General features: G+C 49.8%; 1 protein-coding gene across 3 annotated transcripts in view; it reads right to left on the bottom strand.

Moving 5' to 3' along the window:
- The window catches only part of SLC11A2 (solute carrier family 11 member 2), a 475,484-nt gene that overhangs the window by 1,715 nt on the left and 451,764 nt on the right, over positions 1 to 22,005 (bottom strand). The window lies entirely within an intron of this gene.

Below are 22,005 nucleotides of genomic sequence, written 5' to 3'. Positions count from 1 at the left end.
GCTAGATATGAAACTATTTTTTTTTTATATGCAATACTTGCATGGGAGATAAATAAAAAATCTTTTTTAATTTTTTAACAAATATAGCGGCTGCATATGTGCACATCAGTGGTAGTCATCCTTGAATGCATTGTGTGATGTTTTATTATGTTGAAAAAAATGCATTCAAGGGGATGCCGACTAGGTCTCCCCAAGTTACGAATACAGTTGTTTTCATTTAGCATTTAGTAGTCTAAAAGTAAAATGACTTCCAGAATTATATATATTGAATACTATACCTGCCTCCCCCACAACATTACCTTAAGGTCTGCCCATTAATCTAATTGTAGGTAGATGGACAAGAACTGCCGTAATTAAGAAAGGAATACGAACAACTGGGACCCAAGTGTTCCAAATGATGAGAAAAGAAGGCCTTGCTACCTGATTATACACTTTGATGCCAACTGGCCCTATCGGAATAGTGGAGAAGGGAGGAGTTTTTCATTCAGGCTTTGCCAGTTAGCAAAGGCTGAAGCAGTGCAAAGTTATTCACAAAATGGACTAAAAGTCCCACGATATGAAGTGCTATTGTCATCAAGTGATCACAAGAGGTCAACACACTCCCACGGCACAATATTGCGCAGTTGCCAGCGTGCTATTTAGTAGTAAGAGGGCACTTGTAAAGAAGTATTTTTTCAGAAGTTTCTAACTGAGATAAATTGTTTGCCTTCAAATACAACGTCGCAATGACTAGTCAGCTCAATTGCTCATAAAACGTCCTTTTCGGTGATAAAACTACCTGTGTTCCAAAGCGGTATATGACGAAATACAGCGCCACGAATCCTCAATAAAGTAGCATCAAGTGCTACAAAACACACAAGCTATTCCACCTAGAGGTAATTCTTACAATACAGCAATTTTAAATTACTATAGTCAGCACGCTAAGGCAGGAGGGAGCTTGGCACAAAATATATGTCTGACTCCTTTTAAATGGTACAATACTTGTCTCTGCACCCCCAGGCCCTTTCTAATAAAGATATCATAGGGGAAAAAAAACAAGCAGCTTCCTGGTAATGGGAGACCTGCTCCTTTAATACGAGTACAAATATAATTCGACATGTGCTTTTTCTGCTTGCACTCAAACAGCCGTTCAAAATAATCACAGAAAATGAAAGCAGAGATGGCTGCAGTCAAGCTGAGCCTCCCAGTTCCGCTCTTTATACAAAAAACACACAAAAACTATAAAAAGCTTGACGTTTAGCTCTTGAAATAGAACTAAGCAGACAAGATGGCGCTACTTGTAAAGCCAGGGGCTGCAGGAGTAAACTGATGAGGTTGCACTGCAGACGGTGTGACAAGGAAACCGAGGCCCAAATCCCAGTTTCTCCACCCAAATTCAGCGATCCTGGGAAAACCACTTTACTGACCTCTGCCGAATGTAATTACAAGATATAGAGCAGATTAAAGCCATACAACTCAGACTCTGCAATATGAAAAAACTCATTTAAACATGACTAGAATATTGTTTCATGGACAATAACACTGACTGTTTACACTCCAAAAGTGGAACCGTCCCTTGGATCACTAACATTATCAGAAGCATTGCTCTTGCGCCCTTCTTAGTGTGGTACAATTTTGTAACAGTAATAGACGTAATAAATAAAGAGTCAAGTAATCAATCAATAAGGATTTATAAAGTGCTGCTAAGGGTACTTTTGGCGAAACATACATTGTTTGTCTTAAAGGAAGCTCCCAACTTTGCCGTTTCCTTTTTCGCTCGAACTTACCGATTCACAGGAACGTAGGGGTCACGTCTGGCCAGCTGCAAAAGTAAGGGGTAAATGGAAGGAGGCACGCAGGCTGACACCTTTTATATCCCAGCAAGAAGTGTTTACAAGGGTGGCCGTAAATTAGTACATTACGTACGCTTTGAAATGTACGTATTTTTCGGGGATAAATACACAGCCCCAAAAAATGTCAAAAAGGGAAATAGAAATAAAGGAATTGCCGGCAGAGTTCAGGGGGGGACACAGGGGGGGCGGCAGGGACGCGATGTTATGACGTGCGATGTTACCGCGGCCAATGTAAACGTTCGCGATGTATCGTACTTGGCTATAGGCCGCAACGCACTCGCGTTGCAACGGCACACGGAGTGGAAAAACGCGATGTGCTGGTTGCCGCGATGTATTAGCGGCGTGCTTAACGCACGCGATGTAAATGTCCGCGATGTATCGTCATACATCCCTTCGAGCCCATGGCGAACAGAGACTATGAAAGGTTCATCTTCCGTCAGGCCAAACAAGAGGCGGACGAGTCCCTGGATGCGTTCCATGGCAGGCTGAAGGAGTTAGAAAGCACGTGTGGGTTCCGCGACGAACAGGAGGAGATCCGAGGGCAGATTATACAGGGGTCTTACTCGTCTAAGCTTCGTGTCACGGTCCTCCAGAAAGAAGGAAAGCCCCTGGCGGACATCCTTACTCTCGGACGGTCGAAGGAGCTATCGCAAGCGAGAGCCTCGCATATGGAGGCAGCCCTACATCGCCCTGTGAAGAAGGAGCAAGTGGCGGAAGCGGTGAACGTAGTGCGGCCAAAAGGGAGGCAAGCCGGAGGGAAACGGCAGCCGGAGGCAAAGAAGAAAGACTGTGGGTACTGTGGCGGCCAACCCCACCGCATGCAAGACTGCCCGGCCAGAGGGAAAAAGTGCGGCGCCTGCGGGTGGATGAACCACTTTGCAGCGGTGTGCCGGTCCACCAGAGTCAAGAAGGAGGCGGCCCATGCGGTACGCGAAGAGGCAGACAGTGAAGATATGGACGACGACACCGAAGAGTACCCAGTCCATTATGTGTTTGCAATCCATCAACCACAGAAGAAGAAGCACAGACTTCCGAAATGTCGCATCCTAGTCCAACAACAAGAGGTAAAGGCGACAATTGACACTGGGGCCTCCATCGAGCTGATGGCCGCCAATGTCTACCACCAACTGCGGGTCAAACCCCCGCTGAGAGAGGCGAAGATTCGGGTGTTCGCGTACGGCCAGAAGACGCCCATTCCCCTCATCGGGTTCTTCAAAACAGAGCTACAACATGGTGAGAGGAGCATCAACACCACCGTCTATGTCACGGAAGAGGGCAGCGGGATGCTGCTGAGCAGGCAATCGGCCGAAGAATTGAGACTGATCTTGTTTGCCATGGCAGTCCTGGAGGAAGAACTGGATACCATCATGGAAGAGTTTGGAGAAGTTTTTAACGGCATCGGGTGCCTGAAAGGAAAGGAAGTATCCTTACACATCGACCCGTCGGTCCAACCAGTGGCGCTGAGGCACCGGCGAATCGCTTTCCACCTGTGGCAGAAGGTCGAGGAGGAGCTGGAGGCCCTGGAGAGACAAGGCATCATCGAAAAGGTCAGTGGGCCAACCCCGTGGGTATCCCCGATCGTCATCGCCAGGAAGCCGAAGCAGCCAGGACAAGTCCGCATCTGTGTGGACATGCGCCTCCCTAACGCCGCGGTCAAAAGAGAGCGACACCTGACGCCCACCATTGATGACATCCTGGGAGAGCTGAACGGGGCCAGGTGGTTTTCGAAGACGGACCTACGGTCAGGCTACCACCAGCTACCACTTCATCCGGACTCGAGGTACATCACCACATTTTCCACACATGTGGGCCTCAGACGGTATCAGCGCCTGAACTTCGGCATCTCGAGTGCCGCTGAGGTATTCCAAAATACCATCAGAAAAGTGCTCAGTGGGCTCCCCGGCGTGCTCAATGTGAGCGACGACCAGCTCATATACGCGTCAACCATAGAGGAACACCACCAGCGGTTGAGAGGGGTCCTCAAGAGGATTCAGGAGTCAGGCTTGACCCTGCACTGGGAGAAAAGTGTCAGGTCCTGCAGAACAAGATCAGTTTCTTTGGGTACACCTTCTCGGACCAAGGGGTGGCCCCAGACCCGGACAAGGTGTAGGATGTCCAAGATGCCCCAGCTCCGACAAACATCTCGGAGGCCCGGAGTTTCCTGGGCATGGTCAACTTCTGCGGCCGCTTCATTACGGACCTCTCCAACCTCAGCAAACCCCTCAGGGAGCTGACCAAGTCGTCCACCACGTGGCAGTGGGGCCCGGAACAGGAGCAGGCGTTCCAAGCAACGAAGGCGGCCCTGTCCGCGGACACTACCCTCTCGTACTTCGACCCGGCAAAGCTCACCAACGTGGCGGTCGACGCGAGCCCATTTGGGCTGGGAGCGGTCCTGACACAACTCCAGGACAACGAGGAGTGGGCCCCCATTGCCTACGCCAGCCGGTCCCTGACCGAAACAGAGCAGCGGTACTCGCAAATCGAGCAAAAAGCCATCGCCATCCACTGGGCATGCCGGCATTTTCACGTGTACGTGTATGGACATCATTTCACGGTAACAACCGATCACAAGCCACTCATTCCTCTTTTCCAAGGGTCGTCCTCGAAGCCGCCACCCCGGATTGAAAAGTGGATACTCCAACTACATGGGTACGACTACCGGGTGGAGTACAAACCAGGGGCCACGAACCCGGCGGACTATCTGTCACGGCACCCGCGGAAAGCCACAACAGAAGAGAAGGAGGAGGCCGAGGATACAGAGGAGTACGTCCGGTATGTGACAGAGCGGTCACGACCCCTCCCAATGAGCCTGGCCGCACTAATAGAAGCCTCAGAAGGTGATGAATGCGTAAGAGTAGCAGCGGAGGCTGTCAGGTCGGGAGATTGGAGGACAATCCAAGCCTCGCTCAACAGAAGGACGCCCCAAGCCAAGCTGACACTGGAATCATTCTTGAAAGTGAAAAAGTGAGCTGTCCGTTGACGCCCAAGGATGTCTTCTGCGGGGCCCGAGACTAGTCATGCCGGCCAGCCTCGCTCAACAGGCGGTGGACCTCGCCCACAGGGGACATCAAGGAATGGTAAAGACAAAGGGCAGGCTCCGAGCCAAAGTATGGTTCTCAGGCATGGATGCGATGGTGGAACAGACGGTGAGAACCTGCACGTGGTGCCAAGCCGCAGGACAGCCGGAACGCCCTCACCCGGTGGCGACCGAAGACAATCCTCTGCGACCGTGGGAGTGCGTGAGTGTCGACTTCGGACATATCCCCGATGGACGGTATGCGTTGGTCATTATCGATGATTTCACCAAATACCCAGAGGTCGAAATCGTGGGGAGCCAGACAGCCACTGAAGTGATCGCGAACTTCGAAAAAACCATCGCCACTCATGGCATATTCGGGGTGGTCAAGACCGACAATGGACCGCCTTTCCAAGGGCAGGAGTTCGCAGAGTATCTCAAGAGCTGGAGGATCCATCACCGCAAAATAACACCACGGTGGCCCCAAGCCAATGGAGAGGTGGAGAGGTTTACGAGGACACTCAACAAAACCATTCGCATCGCCATGGCTGACGGATCTCCACTGGAGAGAGCGATCTACAGTTTCCTGCGGGAATACCGGTTGACCCCCCATGTCACAACCGAGGCAGCGCCAGGAACAGCCATCATGGGGAGAATCGTAAGTGACACGATCCCACACCACCCTACTTGGGTTCCGGCACAAGCCACCAACGAAAAGACCTCAGCCAATCGGATGCGCTCGAATGACCACGCCAGCCGGCGAAGGGGAGCTAAGGAGTCCACGATACAACAGCAGGATCGAGTGTACGTGAAGGATCGCTACCCAGGCAGCAAGTTCAGACTTCCTTTCGAACCACAACCATGGGTTGTCACCCGCCGGACAGCCACGATGGTGACCGCTCAAAGAGGTGCTGAAACGGTCACGCAAGATGTGTCTTTCTTCAAAAAAGTCCACCTAGGAACACCTTCACGTCCCGTGGCCGAGCCCGAGGGGCCGGATCCCGACCAGCCGAGCAGAGATCAGGAGGTGGAGGACGGTCGGAGCGAGGATGGTGGTTCCCAGTCCATCCCAGCCACCCCGGGGGGTAACCCGCCTGGCAGCTCCCCAGCCCGGGTAGAGCCGAACACCCCAAGGCGCAGAACCCCCGAGGTGGCCCTTTCCAGAGGCGGCCCATCCCGCTACAACCTGAGGAAGAACCCGGCACCGTCATCCCAGCTGGCGGACTATATGGTGTAACCTGTAAGGACAGGCAGACTGGTAACAGATTCATCGTTGGTTTTATGTTTTGCTTAATGTTTTATAAAGGTTGGAAGGAGTGTAGTGTTCGGCGCGCGCGAGGCGTTCTAGCCTTCCGCGCTGCCGAGGTGCGCTGACGCGTGACGTCAGACGCTAGCTCGTTTAAATAAAGAGGCGTGGCCTCGGCGCGGCAGTCGGAGCCGCGTGTGTGTCCAACTAATACCAGCTCCCGTGTTTCATTTAGCGCCTACGCGCAGCCATGCATTTTAGGCAATTTGAAACTCCACAAGGGCAAGGGTTGCACTCAGGGAAGTAGGGCTGTTATTTACAGTGCTTACAAACAGAAGTGCGGGATGAAGCGCTATATGTTTGTATTACTATTATCATTGGTTTGTTAGCATTGTTACTGGTGTTGGCCCATGGAGGTCTATCCCTCGTGACGTTGTAGGGCACTTTCAGAAGGGGTTGAGACTGTGTGGCACTATTGGGGGGGGGGGTTAAGTCTGCGGTACACAGGCATGAGACGGCAGTGCTACTGGATGCATGAGACGGCAGTGCTACTGGATGCATGAGACTGGGGACTGAGAGTGTGACAGAGCGTAAGCCGGAGGAGTGTGTGTGGTACACCGCCTTTGAATCGAGAGCGCGCAAAGCAGGGCACTAATAGAACAGGCATTTCTGTTGGGAAGACAAGGAGACACTCTTTAGGGATGGACGGTGCTTCATGGGGGATGTGGAGGGTTTGAAAGTGTCCCTGCTTGTCTAAGAACCATTCATCCCTCAAAACGCAATGGCTATGCAAGCCCTCCCTGAATTTCTGGAGGCGATGTTGGGGAGAAGGACAAACATGTTGATGTTAAGTGGAATGCTTCAATATATTGCTAAACAGCAGGGATGCGGAGATTACATGGTTCCAGCATCGTGATGATTGCTGCGTGTATTTAGATTTGCCACATGATCCTGTGCTTCTTGCTCAAACGATTAAAAGTTACAAAATGCAGGTCATTGAGTGCATTTACCTCCTACCAGCTGTTGATTGTTGTCTCCAAGCATTAAAGAGGTACAGGATGGTATGGGTATTTTTATAGCGCTTACTTCCTTTGATGACATGATGAAGTGCTATGGAACGGGTAACACGTGACTCTGCGGGAGCCCAATATTACTGCTGGAGGGGAACATTCTGCTCGCTTATCGCCTTCAAGCCGCTCATGAACCAGTTGACTTGTTGAGAAGGATCCCAGACGCCCCCGCCTCTCCCCCCTCTCTGCTGAGAGCAGGCAGCACTGATCTCACTTTCGTTCCACACATCACAGCAGGGATGTTGAGATTACATGGTTCCAGCACCGTGATCATAGCGCCAGCAGGAGGCAACACTCCCCACAATAGCATGCATGTTCTACGCATAAATAAAACACATCAAACAAATTTTGTTTGGGTAAAAAACTGCTGCAGGTTTATTACATACACCGTTATGTAATATGGTGGGTTATCTTACGGGCGATCCAAGGGCAGGCAACCATCTGGGCCGCCTGTCCACCTGATGAGCCAAGCAGCACTGGGGCGAACCCCATCTGTGCTGCCCCTTCGGTGATCCTCTTCCCAGATCACGGTCCCTTATTATTCACGCCCCTTTCAGGGCGGAGAGTAGCAAGGCAAGCCCCCAGTTGTTCAGGCCACAACCGCCCGAAGGACTAACGGGGCGCCGACACGGTTTTCCAGGAACCTCCCATGAGGCTCCTGGGCTCTGGCACCCCCTATGGTGCCGCGCAGAGGTACTCTTCGGTACCCATTTGCTTCCAGATCGCCCTGTAACTCCGCCTGCAACGAAAAAGAACAACATTACAACATTCTATGCCTCCCCCGCTTCTTCCACGCCGGATAAGCGGTAGGGTGGGAGACGGCGTGTTCAGGGCGCAAAAGAGGAAGGACAGAGGGTGGGGGAGGCCTATATACCCCCCCGTTCCTCGCGCCCCGGAAAAGACACGCCCTGCGCGCCACAGCCCCCGAGGGGTCCCCATAATTGGAAGAAGGGGGGGTGGGGGCTGGTGCCTTGCTGGCACTAGAGGCCCACCCTTCTAGGGCACCCTGCGGGCGCCAGGGCAGCCGCATAGCGCCAGCAGGAGGCAACACTCCCCACCCCCCCACAATAGCATGCAAGTTCTACGCATAAATAAAACACACCACACAAATTTTGTTTGGGTAAGAAACTGCTGCAAGTTTATTACATACACCGTTATGTAATATGGTGGGTTATCTTACGGGCCATCCAAGGGCAGGCAACCATCTGGGCCGCCTGATGAGCCAAGCAGCACTGGGGCGAACCCCATCTGTGCTGCCCCTTTGGTGATCCTCCTCCCGGATCACGGTCCCTTATTACTCACACCCCTTTCAGGGCAGAGCGTAGCAACGCAAGCCCCCGGTTGTTCAGGACTAATGGGGCGCCGACACGGTTTTCCAGGAACCTCCCATGAGGCTCCTGGGCTCTGGCACCCCCTATGGTGCCGCGCAGAGGTACCCTTCGGTACCCATTTGCTTCCCGATCGCCCTGTAACTCCGCCACAGCTCTGGAGGCGGCCACCATCGCCGCCAGAGCCCCCCCCACCAAAATAGCTAGTCTTGCCCGCTAACTCTCATGTCTAGAGCCTCCTGCAAATCTAGATGAAAGGGAACATCCCTACTGGTATCAATACCCCATCTATATCCCAATAGCCCTAGACGTTAGCTAGGGTCAGCTAGTGTCTGAAGAAACAAAAACGACCTTTATGCCTGTGAAGTTGTGCAAGCACTATACACCTCACGCCGCAAAGTTCCACTGCGTCACCTGACTCAGCCCCATCCCACTCAGGGCAGGACAGTTTCAGACACCCTGGCTCACGATGCCCCACCTATTTGCTGATCACACTGGCTGCCGTCCATCTAGCACCGTGTGTGCCTGGACACAGGTGTCTCCTATCTCTGGGACAGCAGCTCACTTGTTAGGAGACCGTTCCTACCTCCGCTTGCCAACTAGGCTATTAGGGCGAGAAGGATTATACTTAACCTTGGCACCGTCCCTTTACTTGCTAAATCAATGCGCACAGGGATGTCCATAACAGGCGTATGAACACTGAGCACGGCTGACCCCAGCACTTGCCCTGCATCCAATATTCTTTATGGGAATTTCGACAGCTCAGCTCCCTCTGTTGAAGTCCCCTAGGCGTACCCGCTTAGAGAATCTGTCTGATTCGGTACAGGGCGCAGGTCTGAAATCTAGTGCCTAACATTTGATGTGGGAGATGCCACACACCGCCTAGGTCCTGGGAACCTAAAGGAGTACGCCATTTCCCCCCGGGCGTACCTCTAAATGGGACTGGCTCCACCCATCTGTAACGCCAGAGACACACCTCTTAAACCTCTTTACTGGTTATGCCACTTGGCACCCTTCTGGTTGCAGCTTTGAGTATTTGAAAAGCACGCATGCCCCCGGGGCACGATGTCGCTGACTAGCCAGTGTATGTTACCCACTCGCTGACACTTATCTATCCTAACTGCCCTTACTTGGATTGAAGGGTTGCTGGATGCTGCCCCAGGACTGAAGACTTAATGCTCCAACCCACTTTGACCCCAGGACTTGGGGACAAACCCAGTAGTGACCTTGCCTTTCATGGTGCATCTACCCCAGTGCTTGACTATCAATGTGTTAGGGAACCCAGTCCCAAAAGATGCCCCTTCTATTGTCTGGTTCTAGCCCGCAGAAGGATAACCCAGGGGGGGCAGACAAGTCTGCGGAACCAGGGGGGAAAGTTGTGTGCAAATACCTGCCCTTTCCTGAATGTAGGGACGCAAAAAGGTCGAAAATACCCGGTCGCCATTTGGCACTAACGCAGTGTTTACCAAACTTTTCCGCGCCACAACACACTTGTTAGCCGACAACTACCACCACCCGCCTGCTGCCCTGGTTAAAGCGCGGGGAATATGTCTTACTGAAGCTACCTGATACCAGCCCTTGGCAGCAGGGGAATGCCCACCCAGTGTACATGGTACCTGTTTCTATATGGTGCCCGCAGGTGTTCCCCATGAAGGCCCTCTTAGCCAATTGCACAATGCAGTCTCAGTATTTCGCAGTGCCTCTCTTTGCGTTGAAATTTCCTGAGTAAGTGTAAAATTATACTTTCCCACCATTGGGCTGTTTACCGGTGGCAAAGGCAGACTGATATTTTGCGGCTACTGACATTGCCTCTGGATATATACTACAAAACCACAGTACCTACTACACGCCAGTACCCTTGGCTTTAACAATGCTTGTTAGTTATACAAGATAACTGAAGCCACAATTCTGGCTTCCCTGCGTAGCATATTACCAATGCTTCCATTCTGAACTGGTGGGACTGTCACCTTACGTGTTGAACATTCATTAAATGTCTCCCTTCGATGAATAGCAAGCTCAACCGCAAATGGGACCATTACACTAATCAACTTCCACAACAGCCAGACAGGTAACCTGCACGTAATCTAGGTGCCGAAAGCGGAAAGCAGGAGCCCTTTGGAAACGGAATAGTGGCGCACAATCCCCTCGTTGGAGACAAAATTGACCTTGTTGTACTGCGAAAGAGGCACATGCGGAGACAAAATAACTATTCTTTGCAAAACAGAGCCTGTCCGTAACTTTTGTCTATATTGGGACAAAGGATGAACCATGATAATATCACTGATCAAGTCTGTGATGTCATATACGCTACCTCTGGCATATTTCTCATAATTCGCCATATATGGCTGACACCGCACTCTCCGCCTTTGCTTTGTGTGATCTTGGCCCACTTTGGTGTGAGCAGAGCCCCGTGAAGTATACTTGGGTTTTAGGCCGATAATGCACAAGTGTTAGGTGAGAAAGATGAAACCATACTTGCCGAGCCCCGGCCAAAACTGACAACCATTTTACCCTTTGTCATCAGTAGCACCTACATCAATGAGACATTGATAAGGGCCACATGCATAACTCCTGGTGGCCAAAGGACCTTGTTGGCCAAGCAGCAAAATCTGCGCTCAATGCAATAATACGAAACAGACTGCTCACGCCACCAAGGCGCCAAACAGGACACCGAGGTCTACACCGAACATCCCGACTCCAAAGGAAAGGCACCACAAACCCAACCCCCTGCGCAAGTCACTCACCAAGACAACGCCTTCAAAGAATAGCAAGCTCAACCGCAAGTGGGACCATTAAACTAAGCAACACCACCCATCAACGGAAATCAACCATACCCCCCTGCAAAACAGGTAAAGTGTGTGTGAAACCCAGCCATAGCCAGACAAAACCATGGAAGCAGTTTATCTGGGGCATTGTAGAGACGTAACCGATACTAGACAACCTGTCCCTTCTATCTGAAACTCGATGATCATTAACAGAATGCCAGGTGACTTAAAAGAGGCATAACACTGTAATAGCTCCCCGCGCTGCAAAGGCTCTTGCTATAAGAGGGAACCTCAAATAAGGTGCTCTCTTTACCTGCCTACGCATAATCTGCGGTCCTGTGACCTTAGCTGGTGGCGTGCTATACCCGAACCTAACGGAAAATGAAAACTCTGGAACTGCAGCCATGAAAGCTAATTAACTGAAGACCAGTGAACCGAGGCAACTCCACAGGAGTTTATACTCGCAAAGCTGAAGTCATGAGACAATCGACACCTTTAGGGTACCAGAGCATTTTCAAAATGATCCCTTAATATCCTTCTTGAATGCTTTAAACCTATGATGCATAAGGATGCTTAGACCACCTTTGGAATTGCCCACATTTATGAATGGTCCCTTGATTGTATGTTAGCCACCCACCGGTTGGCCAACTCCATGTGCTTGCAAAGAACACAGTCCCTTATCGAATTGGTGCCAACCAAGAACTAGTTTCTTTTTAATCCTCTCTAACTGTGGGAGCAAAACTAACATCAATGGTCGCACTACCGACCCACAGCGCTCCAATTACCGACCCCGGTATGCCTACCTGCAAAGCTTCACCATGCGCTGCTTGGGCCATGTGTTCCACACTTACAACATCACTGAAAGGTTTCTCTGATCAAAACAGAACCACCTATATGCTAAGTGGTAGAGTCACCTATTATTTCAGTAATAATAGTGAGCTGCTGCTGTATAACCGTGTTGAAAACACGCCACCATCCCTGAATATTGTATGCAAACTCATTTAGAAATTGGAAGAATGTGCCGTGCACGGTCAGTAACTTTCCCAAAGTGGGCATAAAAGAGCGGGACTGTATCAATTTCAACGCTGTTCCAAACAGGGGCCCCCAAATGAGTGTCTACCAAGGGCATCTGCTAATACCACCGCATGTGCTGTAGTGCACGAGTAGGCATTCCTGACCTCAAACCTTCAAAATGCCGTGTTAAACGCGCCAGAGCCAAAGACACAAGTTTTTTTTTTTTATATTGCCCAAGTAACTGCCTTTAGTCTTTCTTTGCACTTTGGCAAATGGTCAGTGCAAAGCTGCAGCATACATTAAGGTCCCTGACTGGAACAATAAAAACCCCTGCATTTTATCGGTAGCATGTATCCACTATGTGCTAGCTCTGCCTTTCATGTGGGCAGCTGGGTCACTGGATCTTTGCATGCCTTCAGGGCTGGACTAAGAATATTTATTTATTTTAATTCCTTTACAGAGTTTTTATATAGCGCTTACTACGACCCGAGCATCGGGTATCCGAGCGCTTTACATGAGCACCAGTTCCATAACCTGAGGACCCTACAAATTGGAAGACACGGGGAGGTTAAGTGATTTGCCCAGAATTCCAGGATGTTGAGCATCGTTGCCGAGACTACAAATTGTGTGCTAGATTTTAGCCCCAAACAATGTAAGTATTCTGTCCTGTCATCCTTGGAGCATCACCTTGGCCTTCGATGACAAAGACCCTCCCGGGAACTTCCCAAGCCCCTTGTCGGCCCGCTGCAGCCAGATGTGCAACTATATGCCAGCACACACCTCAGGCGGCCACCTCCATTTGCCCCACGCCTAGCTCCTGCTGTGTTGCCAAGCAAAGTAGCATCCCTGCTATTAACCCTGAGCCTGTGCAAGTGGACATCCAGACTATGCCAGGCCCCTGACGCTGTAAGCGTGGCTTGGCTTGGGCAGCAGGCAATCGAAGTTCAATGCATGATAAGTTGATCGATACCTGTTGGTGTGGACATCTCTAAGATTTTGGAATGAAGTCCCTACCCCAACTGTTGCCTGATGACAACTTGCCGCCATGCGGAACCCCTGGAGGCTTGACACGTTGTGCATCGGACAGTCAGGCACCCTTACTCTCACTATGTAGCCGACCTTGCATTGTGAAAACACTTTATGGCTTGGCTTGTTACCACCATTTCCACTCACCCGTTCGGAAACATATGCTTGCTGCTCCGATAGGCCTTATCGTTATACCCTGCTCTCAATGGCAGAGAGTCTAGGGGTGCCCCCGTCACTTATTTTTGGGTGCAGCCGGTGCCCTTTCTTTTCAGTACAATTTGAAAGCGTGCACCTTTCGTCCAAGCCGCCTCTCCTCTGTATGGCAGAGGCGCAAGCCACGAGGCCCAGCGGCCAACAGACGCGCTGCCCCCACCCAGACAAGCTGCGTAAAGCCCACAGCCCCAACTTGTTGCCATGGCAACAGCCACACCTGGTCGATTGCAGCGCAACTGGACTTATCACTTAGCAGAAGGGGCACGTCTCTCCCCTTGTGCCCTTCCTTCTGCATGAACCGCACTCGCCCCCTCCACTGGGGAAACAAATGCTTTTGTAGGTACAGTAGGTGGCCTACCAGCTCCACGTCGGCAGCTCACTACTTGCCTTATGTGATGGGGAGTTTCCACGAGACAACTCTATTATGTGCCTTTTGAAATAACACGGCCCCTCGCCCAAAGCCATGCCACACCTGCGTTATGGAAGGCTCCCACCCCCTGGGCGCATCCATGATGGAGTTGCGGGTAGGAGACAGGGCCACCCGCACAACTAAGAGGAGCCGACAGGAGGCGGGGGGGGTGGCTGCAGAAGCACCAAAAGTTACTGCACAGGCGGCTTGAATGCCTGCGGCACCCGGGCCTAGCCCTCCAGGATAGCCCGACACCGCCCGACAGTCGATTACGGAACTAAATCTGCAATCGTAACACCCGTCACTGCTTCTGGGTCATTTAAGTGAGGGACTCGAATTTCAGCTCTATAAATCACCCACGTGACAACGTAGGCACACACGAGCACCGGCAAAGCAAAAGCGGCAGCCCTCTCCTAGAAGAACAATCGAATTGCTACACGCTAAGAACCCCGCGCCTCCTCTGGGGATCGAGGCGCCTTGTGCTGGTGGATGGCCCATCATTCGCGGATTAATCCGGTAGACTCCCGCGTCGACCCCGGGCAAACGCTGTCCACGCGGGAGGGGCCACCGGGTACCTTACTGGGATAAAGCAGGGTGAGAGGCCGTTCGGCTCCCACCAAGGACAGCACCCGCCCCAGCACCCAACGGATGCCCCGAACTTCGCCAAACTTTTGAAAAATTAAAACCACAATGGCTACGCCAGTAGGTGGGAACCCTGTAGCCAGGGTGAGGCCTCCTGGCTTTAGCAAGGTTTATTTAATGAAGGGATCTGACGAGGGCCTACACATGCGCCAGCATCAAATCGTACCTTAAATAATGCATTCATAAATGCGCAGCAACGGTGTGCAAAGCTCTGTATTAACAACAATGACAGACATTTAAACTCCAGACATGTCATAAGGATATCCGTAAGCTACGAAAGGTATAGAGCCATCTCACCACTAAGCTTACTTTATTCAGTTCAGTTCATAATGCTTTATTCGGTTTGTTTTACACAACCATATAGCAGACATAAAATATAAAACATCCAACAATCATACAATGAAACAATAAAAACAAAAAAATATATAAACCAAATACATAGAATGTGTGCAAGACATACTAGCTAGGATACAATCTCCTCTAACAATACCAATACATATTAAAATTGTCGGTGTAAATACAAGAAGAGAAGGCTCTGATAAACTCAATAAGTTGACATATGCTAGCTACTAAAGTGCTAAGTAATGTGCAAAATACGCTATATAAGGTGCAGTTCCCATGTCAGAGCAAGTATGGCTATCGCTGTATTCGACAAAGTGACAGATGCGACTTGCTAAAATACTAGGTGATTAAATAACAATAGATTTTCTGGCGGCCATACATTTTAAAATATAAGTAGCTACATAAAAACATATATCTGCAATTTCCAAAGTAAACATTAGCTGCATCGCATTCCTGGTAGACCGAACATTATATTTTAAAAAGATAGGTTTTAAAAAGTGTCTTCTTAAAAAAGTATAAAATTTACAGAACAACATAAAATGGCAACAACTCTGTTTGGATATATCATCACAGGGGCATAGAGTGTTACTGTGCTGCCTAATAACAGGGAAAGACACAAGATGGTGCACTATACCAAGCCTTAAACGGGTAAGAGCAAAACGGTGAGAATTTCTTGAGACTTCCGTTAGATATAACTGGAAGCCTACGCTCACGTTGTTTTCACAGTAAAAGACAAAGGTTTGTTGTTTTGCACAGTCTGATTCTCTAGATTTTCTTGAGTTACATAGAAAGGTCACCTTAAGCACTGATTTAGATATACTGCCAGCTTCATCCAACATTAAAAAAGGATCTGAATTAAAAAGAAGCTTATACCAGTAATGGATGTGTCTGAGCCAGGGAATATGCACACAGTGGTCCAACCTTAGGCAGTCTCTGATTACTTTTTGGGTGAATATAGTTTCGGTTTTAGACCAAATAGATCGCCATAAGGCCAGTGGCCGTAAAGCTACAAGATCTTTGATGTAATCTAGACCCACTTCTCTATGAATTAGCTCAGTAGAGTTTGTCAAGTTGGATACGGTTACCACAAAGGGTATGGTGGCCCCACACGCCAGCCCCATACAAAGCAGATGATAAACATCTGGCTTTGTAAATCGAAATCATTTCCTTAATTCTGCTATTCCCAAGCTTACAGGCAAATCTAAATACACCGTTGTTATTTTTTGCCATTTTAAGGCGCACATTCTCGCACTCGTTGGCCCATCTCCCATCACCAGAGAATGTAACACCAAGATAGCAAAAATTATTAACAGTTTGAATTTTTACCTCATCCAGGTGAAAAGTCCTTTTAACCCCTATCTTCCTCCCGCAAGACATAACAAATGTTTTTTCTTTATTAATTAGCAGCTTCCTGCTGTCAATAAATCGCAGGAAGCTGTCGATTAAGCGTTGAAGGCCGATTTGGGTGCGTGACAAGAAGACGGCATCATCCGCATACAACAGTATTGGGATTGGATCGCCATCTACTCGAGGGGCATCAGCTGGGACCTGTCTAAGGGTTGTATCAATTTGATTAATTAAGAAGGAAAATAACAAAGGGGCTAAAACACAACCCTGTCTGATGCCTCTGGACACTCTAAAAAAAGGTGTGGATTCCCCGTTGGACCCGAAACACACTTTACTGGATAGCCTTTCGTATAATCTAGCCAGGAAGTGTACGATATCTTTTGGTGCACCCATCTCCAATAATATAGGCCATAAAATTGAATGTTCGACCAAATCAAAAGCGCTGCTAAGGTCAGCAAAACATAAAAATAAGTTCCCTTTTTTGACCGTAGTGTATTTGTTTATGATGAGGTCAAGGTTCAGGCACTGCTCCATTGTACCTAATCCCATACTGAACTGGCGATAAAATGGTATTATCCTCTGCCCATATTTCTAATCTGTTTAAGAGGATTCTGCTCAGAATTTTAATTGACGAGTCCAGGAGGGAGATCGGTCGGTAGTTACGTGCCTCGGACCTGGACCCTTTTTTAAATAAGGGGACAATTATAGATTGTCCCCAGGTCAAAGGAAGGTTGCCTTCTATAGCAGCGTTGAAGATGCGGGTTAAAATTGGTGCCCATTAGTTCATCTCCTGTTTATACAAATCCACGGGAACACCATCAGGACCCGGGGCTTTACCCCCGCTACTCTTTGACAGCCCCGAATAAACCTCGTCCAAACTGATAGATAAAGGTGACGATAGCCATAGAGAATTGTGGTTTGTTACAGAATCTAAAACCAACCTATCTGGGTTAAAAATATTGGTAAAATGGTCTATCCAGGCATTGCAGTTTACATGTGATGTTAGTTCAGGAATGTTATCATTCTTTAGAAAGGGGCAGTTAATGGTCTCCCAAAATAGTCTACTGTTATTTGTATCTGCCGCTAAATTGAGTTTATGCCATAACTCCTCTTGTATTTCTTTTTTCCAAACTTCCAAGGAAATCTTGTAATTAAGGCGTTCAGCCTTGATACAAGTGGTATCCCTGGGTTTAGCGGCCAAAACGGCCTTTAATTTTGACAGGGCCTGTGTACAATTATTGTCAAACCAGCCAACTAGCCTAGTTTTCGTTGGCCTACTCCTACCTGTCAATAAGCCCTCAATAACAGTGTTAATTTTATGAAATTTAGAGAGCAATATGGCAGGTACTATCTCATTACTTAAACAGTAGTCAATTTCTGTTGTGCATTTGGTTATGATCTCGTCCAAAAGAACAACAGGGTTAACATTGGCCCACTTGATTCTTACCCCGTTAGATCTCTCTGCAACTATATCTCTTAACGAAACTGCTGGGGTCTGGATGTATGTAACCCCAGGTCAGTAATGTTACAGAGATGCTATTATGATCACTTACAGCTTGCTCTGTTATCCATAAATCGATATATGCAGTGTTGCAGGAGACGAGAATATGGTCGATGTTAGAGTGGGCATCCCTACCTTTAAAAGTTGGGCATTTAATGTTTCCCTTTTTCGTGGAGCAGTCAAGTAGTTCTAGGTCCAGTTTGGCTGTCAAGTTATTGAGTGCAGTTCCATAATCATTATGTGGGAAGTGGATATATGGTATACTGGTATTAAGGTCTGGCTCCCCCAAGAAGCCACATGTCCTTTGTTTTGCATATGGGCAGGCCTGTATATTAAAATCTCCAGCCCATAAGAGGACTGGTTGGCTCTTGGATAGGGCCAGCATCTTATCAATCTCTCTCCCAATTTCATATACTATAGGACCCCTGCGTGCATCAAAGGTATTATTATAATAATTAATTATAATTAAATCCTTGCCCGTAACATGCTCCAGGCGTAGTAACTGGGCGTAGGGGGCCACCTCATGTTGCGTGTTAGGTTTAAACTTGATTAACTTGGTCGATGTTAAAATTAAAAGGCCACCTTTCGCCCTTCCTGCAGCCGAGTTCACTGCCAGTACCCAATGAGATGTATAGCTTCCACATGAATTGGTTCTTTATACCAGGTCCCTTGGAGACATATAATGTCAAACCCTTGCGTAATGAAGTCATTCCAAAAAGGAGTGTTCAGCTTAGCACTGAGGCCGGCTATATTCCAGGTCATGATGTTAAGTCCTCCCTCTGGTGATATAGCATTCTTGAGTGTAATGTGGCTAGTTGTCGATTTGACGACACCTGTTTCAGGAATATTTTGATCTACTGCTGATATCCTCAAGGGTGCTTCATTGGACTCCACCACGTGGGGTTTTCTAAATATGGCACTCGATCTAGCCCCTAGTGATGCTTCCCTGTTAGTAATGTGACTATTATAGTCACCTATTGCCCTCGATAACATGGGTATATTATCAGATATACAACAACCCAGGGAAAGCAGGGAACTACTTAGTGCCCCTCCTCTACCCCCTCAGTCAATCGACGGCCTCTAAACTACTAAACCGGTTTTGCAGAAAAATAGGATCTGGGGGAAGAGGGCCTCTAAACCAACGCCCTTGTGGCAATCCCCTCCCATTCCTATGGACAATTGTCCACCCGTCCGGTTTTATAGCAAAGTGGCCAGGGGGATAGAAGTAAGTCAAAGGAAGGGCACTAATAGATGCACCTGAGTTAGAATGACTCCAGTCGCAAATGTAATCAACTATTTTGGGGTCATCAAAGTTGATTAGAATACAATCCCCCCTTATATTTTTCGCCAAATGGCCAAACCATGGCACCCGCCTGACCATGAGTATCTTACAGGTTTTGTGCGATGGAAGTGGTCTATCTTTATTGAGCCAGTGCACAACCCTGTTTCTCAAAGTAATGGGGCATTCAACTTCGTGTTTACCCAGTTCGGGGACCCCTGTTAGGATTACAACAAATGGGGAAACTTCAGGAGGCAAATTTGGGATGTTTTCTCCCCTTGGGGTCTGGGATATAGAAAGCCTAGAATCCTGATTGGGCTGGGTTGTATTATACTGAGCAGGTTGCATCTGATCGGGCACTACTATGGGTTTATTGGTTGCGATTAAATCCTGGTGGTTTGAGGGTAGTGCTCGCTGGTTATGGAAAACTGCCGGGGCATTTTCTGCTCTAGAATTATCCAACAATTTGGGAACCCCAGGTTGGTCGATGTTATTTACAGAATCAGTGTGACCCCGAAGCCCCTGTTCAATCCTAAGTAAGTGAAGTTCGATCTTATGTATTCTTTCCTCTATAGGGCAGAGGAGAGACCTGATTGCATCATAAATGTTAGATAGATCAGGGGTCCTTCCCTCATCCCGATCTATTACATTTGTCCCCCACTAGCTTCCTGACGCACCATTCTAGCAGATAATGAGTGAACCGGGGGTACGTCCTTATCTGCTAGTACAATCAGAGGGAGCTGCTCCAGAGGAGCGGGGGCATTCTAGAATTTCTCGGGTGACTCACAGGTTTTTGTTTTTTTTTACCTATCTTGCCCTTCCCACCATTTATGGAGGTAAACCCTTGCTTGTTTTTAGGGACGGCCCCAGGATGCCTCACACGCAATGTGCTATGGGCAAACGGCAGTGAACAGGGGGAAGTCAACAGTGAGTCAGAGACCGTGCATTGTTCTCCCATAGGAACAGCAACTGTTCCGCTGGGTAGCAAATCCAGGGTCGAGGAATCAATTTCGGAGCGTGGGGTAACAAGACCTTTAGAAGCTTGTTGTAAAGGGGAGCACACATTGGCAATATGGCCCATGGAGGACCTCCTAGCCGCCGCAAGATCCTGTGAGACTCGACGTTCCAGCAACGTAATTTCTTGGTCGATGACACAGTTAACCTTGGTATGAATTGGTCCATAGTTCCAGTAAGGTGAATATTTGGCACTCTGCCTTTAGTGTCTTTAGCTAAGCTGGCATAATGACGACAAAATGTCACGATAACAGGTTTAGGCACAGTGGGCTTCACAGGTCGGACAGGAGGTGAACAGGACAAATGAAACCAGCAATCAGAGTAACTCCCACAATATATCCTTATCAATTACTCTCCTACAAAAGAAGAAATAACTACAGTACCTTAAGGCATATGCAGGTGATGCGTCGTTAGAGGGGTAGCCCAGTCCAGTCAGCTCCTGTCAGTGACGGGCAAGGACGGGAGATATAGGGCCCAGGCGCTGCCTGATGACAATAGCGGCAAGCGCCTGGGTCTAAGGCTGCTGGGAAGTGGAGTTTTTTTTCCCCCGTGTGCCGTTTCCCTCACGGCGGTGTTAGTTGCACAAGGAAACGGTTTGGCAGCTTCTCTGCTCCCGGGTATGGATCTCAGCTGTGGCCATTCCCCTCACGGCGTATTCGGGCAGGCTCCTCTCAATAAACACGTCCCCTTACTTTATTCATGTTGCTCTTAAATATCGACAATGCTGATTACTAAAAATTCGAACTAGCAAACTCCAAGCCAACCATGCGAAAAGAAGACATATGCAGGCAGGTGGCCCACTTAAGTACACGGGCCCCGGACACGGCCGCATGCGCTGCAGGGGGGGGGGGGGGGGGGGGGGGGCAAGCGGATGTTCCCCTTGTCACCGCCGATGCGTGGAAGCGCTGGCGGGAGGTTCCCGACCCGACACTCACTGCCGGGCTCGGGAATAGGTACGGCACTGTGCCCTGCTCACAATATAGCCCGACGCCCGCCTGCTGCCCGGTGCTGGATAGCCAATAATCCTCGCGGGTGTTCCCCTTAATGCCGCCGATGCGTGGGAGCGCTGGCGGGATGTACCCGACCCGGCAACTCACCGTCGGTATCGAGGTGGGAGGAGGTACGGGACTAAGCAGCCTCACAGCCCACCGCCTGCCTCTTGCCCTGTGCAGGGTGGCCAATGAGGCCTAGCGGGTGCCGGTAGGAGCCGAGCTTGGATTGAGGCACGAGGAGCGCTAACTCCTGGTCTGGGACCAGACAACGTGAAAACCGCCCCCTACCCGCATCTCTCCCCGACCCCTGCTAACGGGTCACACCGCCACACCCTGGGTCAACCATCTATAGTTGGTCGCATGCGGGCCATCGCCGGCGTGCTTGGACCAAGGGGGGAGGCAGTGGTTAAAGGCACTGACCTCGCATGCCACCCCGAAGCCTAATGGCACCAGGGCAGTAGCAACCCACCACCTAACAAAAGACGACGTGCCAGGCGGAGACGCCCGTGCCCACAATGGAGCTGCCCCAACCACGCATGGGAAGATCGGGCTGGGGGGGACATGGAGTGCACTCACCGTGCAATCGATGTTAAGCGGCTTCCGCGGGCACGACCAGACGGCGGCGATTGGACAACCCTTGAGACGGCATGTCCAGGGCGCAAAAGAGGAAGGACAGAGCGTGGGGAGGCCTATATACCCCCCCCCCCCGTTCCTAGCGCCCCGGAAATGACGCGCCATGCGCGCCCCAGCCCCTGGCTGCCAGTGTAGGGGGACTCCTCCCCGAGGGGTCCCCATAATTAGAGGGAAGGGGGGTTGGCTGGTGCCTTGCTGGCACTAGAGGCCCGCCCTTCTAGGGCACCCTGCGGGCGCCAGGGCAGCCTCATTGCTTCGTGTTTTTATGATTTGCCACATGATCCTGTGCTTCTTGCTCAAACGGTTAAAAGTTACAAAATTCTGGTCATTGAGTGC

The sequence above is a fragment of the Triturus cristatus genome, chromosome 4_2, assembly GCF_964204655.1.
Source record: "Triturus cristatus chromosome 4_2, aTriCri1.1, whole genome shotgun sequence".
Taxonomy (NCBI): domain Eukaryota; kingdom Metazoa; phylum Chordata; class Amphibia; order Caudata; family Salamandridae; genus Triturus; species Triturus cristatus.
This window is presented reverse-complemented; position numbering and strand designations above follow the sequence as displayed.